Source organism: Orcinus orca, chromosome 17 (genome assembly GCF_937001465.1).
Source record: "Orcinus orca chromosome 17, mOrcOrc1.1, whole genome shotgun sequence".
Taxonomy (NCBI): Eukaryota; Metazoa; Chordata; class Mammalia; order Artiodactyla; family Delphinidae; genus Orcinus; species Orcinus orca.
In genome coordinates, this window is record NC_064575.1 from 33854697 (window position 1) to 33860034 (window position 5338).

Below are 5338 nucleotides of genomic sequence, written 5' to 3' on the forward strand. Positions count from 1 at the left end.
AACTTCAATTTTTCTCATTTGCCCCCTTATTCAACTTAGTCCTTATTTATTGGAATCCTCTTGATCCTTTGATCACACCAGCCTGGCTCCCATCTTTGCACTAACATTTTCCTTTATTTGGCTCTCTCTTGTCCCAGATTTTTGAATGCCTGCCTCCTTTTTTGTCTTTCAAAGGCAATTTCCTCAGGGATAACTTCTTGCTCCATTCAATATAATATAATGCTCAAGAACACTGTTTTTTATTTTATTTTTTTCATGGCAACTTACTGCTGAATAAAATTTTAAATTATTTCATGAATATCACCTATGTCCCTGCCCTAATAAGCAAATTACCTAATTTCAAGGACTGTATCTTTTTTGTTCATGACTGTACATAAACACACAATAAGATTCTAATACTGTTGGCCATCAGTCAATATTAGCTGAGTGAATTATACTTTTTTTCTTTCCTCAGGGAAGTGGATAAAGTACATTTTTCTGAAGTATGATGAAAGTTCTAGAATTTGTGATAGATAAGTTCAGACTACTGAGGGAAGTCTGATTTAGAGAAAAGAGTAACTTAGAAGATCTGCAGGTATGTTAGCTTTAGGGCTAATGGGGAAGAGGAATTAGACTCATTTTCTTAGGTCTATCAGCATCTAATTCAAGAAAGACTAGCAGGAGTTTATTTATTTATTTATTTTTTGTGATACGCGGGCCTCTCACTGTTGTGGCCTCTCCTGTTGCAGAGCACAGGCTCCAGACGCGCAGGCTCAGCGGCCGTGGCTCACGGACCCAGCTGCTCCACGGCATGTGGGATCTTCCCGGACCTGGGCACGAACCCATGTTCCCCGCATCAGCAGGCGGACTCTTAACCACTGAGCCACCGGGGAAGCCCAGGAGTTTATTTTTAAAGAAATCAGAATAAAGTCAATGCTGGGGAAATGCTGTAGGCTTTACAATGATAGCAAGAAAAGCTCCCCTACATAACAGTGAGAGCTGGAATCAGTGTTTCCAGTTTAGCCTGAGTATACATCTGAGAGAGAAACATCAGCTTTCTAATTTGTTATACGGAGATAACAGTCTTATATTCTCGTTGCTATTCTATTTAGTTGTATAGATCCAAGGAGATTATTTATGAGGATATACTTTGAAAAATGAAATACTGTACTAACATGAAGTACCACTGTCATTAAACCCATCATTTAACCTCTAAATCTCCATTTCCCTATTTAAACTATCTCAGAATACCTCTCCCTCTGCTTTTTGAGTCAGAGGTAAATGGAAAAGATTTTATTTTGCTGCTTATGGTAGCAATACAGGTTGCATTAGAAATGAATGGGATGGAAGGACTCTGTTGATTTTGTTTAACCCTGCAATCGGATCCACAAATGCACAGGGCATTCACAGAGTGGAAATTTATGCCTCCAACTAACAGTAATAAGGTAAGTTTACTTTAAAAATGATATTTTGGGAGCGTTCAATTACTGTGAAGTTATGCCCCCAACCAAAACGTCATCCAGTTCCCTAGAATCATCCACATGTCTTCTGAAAAGGTTTCCTCATTTGCCTCATCCTTCCGGCTTGACTGATGGCTCCCACCCAGCCTAATCACTATCACAAAGCATATGTTGGTTTAGGCAATAACAGACCTTCATAGATCATTTACTGGATTCTCCCTTGCCATAAATTGTTATTTTTCTTTGTTTCTAGCAATAATAATACGGGGCATTGTGTAAAAACTAGCTACCATTGACTGAATGATTGCCAGGTTTTCAAGCACTGAGCTAAAAGCTCAATGTGCATTAACAATGATAATAACATTTGAGACAGACACTGTCACAAGTGCTTTGCAGTCATTATTAGTAACTCATTTCTTTCTCAAAAAACCCTGTGAAGCAGATACAATCTTCCCAAATTTACAAAACAGAAAAGTGAGGCACGATAATATTCCAGAACATGACAGCATTCACAGAACTGGTTAAGTGGTTAAGTTGCGCTGGAGCTGTGATGGAAGCTCTTAAATGTCTTGCCACAATGCTGGAAAGCAGTTATTGTCTTCAGTAGAAAGATACTGAGATCAATTCTCAAAATTCTGAAGTGACTGGCCCTATTTGCATAGTAAAGACTATGTGATAGGCCAAGGACTCTGTCAAAGTAACCAGATTAGGTCCAAGATGGAATCACTCATGCTAAGCCCCACATCAGCAAACCAAAATTTATCTAAGTTTCCCTACCTGGGCTCTCCAAGCAAAGGAAGGCCCAGGTCAACCAACCAATCATGCTTGCCTGCTGATACTGCTATCATTTGTATGAAAAGAAGAGTAACTAGTCAATAATGTCATTCCAAATCTGAACCCATGTCATTTTTTTAAAATTCAATTTTAATAGCTAAAAGGCAGGCTTGATGTCTTCGTGGATTTTTTTTTTTTTTTTTTTTTTTTGGCGGTACGCGGGCCTCTCACTGCTGTGGCCTCTCCCGTTGCGGAACAAAGGCTCCGAACGTGCAGGCTCAGCGGTCACGGCTCACGGGCCCAGCCGCTCCGCGGCATGTGGGATCCTCCCGGACCGGGGCACGAACCCGCGTCCCCTGCATCGGGAGGCAGACTCCCAACCACTGCGCCACCAGGGAAGCCCTTTTCCGTGGATTTTTAAAGCAGTTTTGAGAGAGAAAGAAAAAGAATACATGGCATTTTGCATCTTTCCTGGCATCCACCAAGACCTTAAACAGCTTAAGACTAGGAGATAACTTCCTTTCCTCTACTGATTTTTCCCTTTTAGTTAGGTGCATTTATAATAAGTTCAGTTATCTTTCTCTATTATATTTTTGTGAAAACTGCTTTTCTCTGCCAGAGATTGTATCTACTTCCTACACCCTTAAGAGATTCTATTTTCTTCTACATTTTTCAGTTCCTCAGAGTGCCTTTTCTAAATTTTCTAAATGTAGCACTGTAATCAAGGTTTCTAACTGTAAAAAAACAAAAACACAACAACAACAAACAGGCCTCAAGTTTCATATTTTTAGAACAATGACCAGGTATTACTATGAAAAACCAGTTTCAGTTTGTCACTGATAAGACAAACTAAACTAAGAGGACTTTTTTCTTTACCCTCCCAAATGCGTTAAATGTACTATCCTCACCTCTATTTTTTTTCTTCCTTGCATTGCTTAATTCACCTTTTATGATGGCAAGCATCAGGCAAGTCTTAAAAAAAAACAAAAAACAACTTCATCGTTTGCTCTCATATGCCTTAAACAATGAGTCATCTAAAGAAGTGAACATTCTTGTTATTTCAAATCATTACTGAAAATTAGAAGCAAATGAAGCTAGAATATAAGTCTCAGAATTTTAAAAACTTGAGAAACATTAAAGAAAACGCAGTTCATCTCCCACTGTAGCTGGAACAAATAAACCCCAGAAAACTTTGCTCAAGGCCAAACAATAAGTAGGTCTGAGAGTTGAACCTAGATCATTTTACTCTAAATATTGTTCACCACTCTCTGGCCCTACCATTATAACACATTGTCTCTATGTCTTTCTCTACTGTGTCATATGTAGCCACCATGTAACTAAAAAGTATACTGAGGATTTAATTTTTCTATCAGGTAGGTTCACATTGAACCACCCTAGGCATTATGAGGGGAAAAATAGAAGCTAATATTTATTATTCACTCTGTGCCAGGCATTTGGCTAAGGAAACTATATGCAAGTATCCCATTTAATCACCAAAATGTTTGCAATCTATGAAGTAGGCACCAAGGCAGACTTACTCAGGGTTCAGCTGTAGAGCATAGAATCTTTCCTAGATACCTGAAGTAGAAAAGCTTGTAATTAGAGAGAAGGGAAGCAACAGACCCTAGACTGAGGTTCTGGCCGCACCAGGCTGCCACAACAGCTACTGCCTCTGCAATGGTGAGGGAGCAGATTCTCAAATCAGGAAATACCGCTGAAGCTGGTGACTCCAGCAACTGAGAACCTCTGCCACCATCTGCACCAGAAAATTCCAAATCCATGTCCCCGTGAGAATGTGTGACTTGCAGAACTAAAATCACATCCAGAACCATAGCTGTAAAGGAGCTGGGGAACATCCTGAAGAGACTGGAAAGGGAAGAAGTATAGGAAGGCACACAAGAAAGCAGTTGGAGTGGATACTGCAAAAGTCAATATAAACAAATTTATAGAAAACTCCAAATGCCTTCTGAACAATTTCTGATCCTCAGGATCAAAATCCCAAAAAGTATAATAACATCACTTTTATAATAAAATAATGAAAATTAATTTGAAGACAATATTAGATTGAAAGTCACTGTAGGAGAGAAAGGGTTCCCTAAAAGAAAATTGTAATCTGGAAAAAAAAAAGAAGAAAGTGTTTCTTTTCTGTGTTAATGTCATGTTAATATAAGTCTAACTTCTAGAAGTAACTTGTAATTACAATCATTTATTTTATTTATTATTTTCTGCTTTTATTAAAATGAATTTAGTACATAGTTAGGTTTTGGATAGCTGCCATCGACACTAAAATGAACAGTAATGAAACTTGCTATTAGTGCTTTTAAGAGCATGCTAATGTTACTCATTAAACCCTGGATGGATTGTTTCTCAGCCCATGTTCCATGGTGGCTGCATTTGATTATGTATATGTTGGCCGAAATGCTGGCAAATGACATGGACTGTCCTCCCAGAACACGCATGGAAATGAAATGTGTGCATCCTGAGGTAAGCTGGGTGAGAAAAGTTCGGCACTTAATGAAATCAACAAAGAGCCTGTTTGTCAAGGGTGACTTGAAGTGTGTGTAAATGATCCTTGCCTCCATAAGCATGATGAGGTGATTTTACCATCAGTGATTTTAGGTGATTAAACACCTCTGGTCTGCTGCTCCCATTAAGGGAGATTATCATCCTTGCAACAAAGCTAAGGTTTATGCTTTATTAGGGAGTCTGTAGTGACTAGATATGTCATTATCTGTCCTACCACCCACCACTGGGTTTAGAATTTTTACTTCAAAATGACCACCGTTCACTCTTTCAGATTACTTCTAGTTTACTATTTAATGTGTGCTTTTTCTGCACTATTCTCGATGGAGCTCATGCTGTTTATGTTTCCAGAGCTTTTTAAGACTCATCCTTGAATAAAGATTAGGAAAAAGTCATTTGCATTTCCTCCAAAGAGCAGCTATTAGATGGGTAATGGATCCTGGAGCTCAGATTATTAAATATTCAACTGTTCTTCTGGATCATCAGGAGGTGCATACCCCAGTTTGACAGGGACAAAGTTAGCCTATAAAAGGACCCAATTTCTCTGGTTAAGGGCTGTGAATCTTATTTTATAGGGTATGCAAGAATGATCAATGATTTTA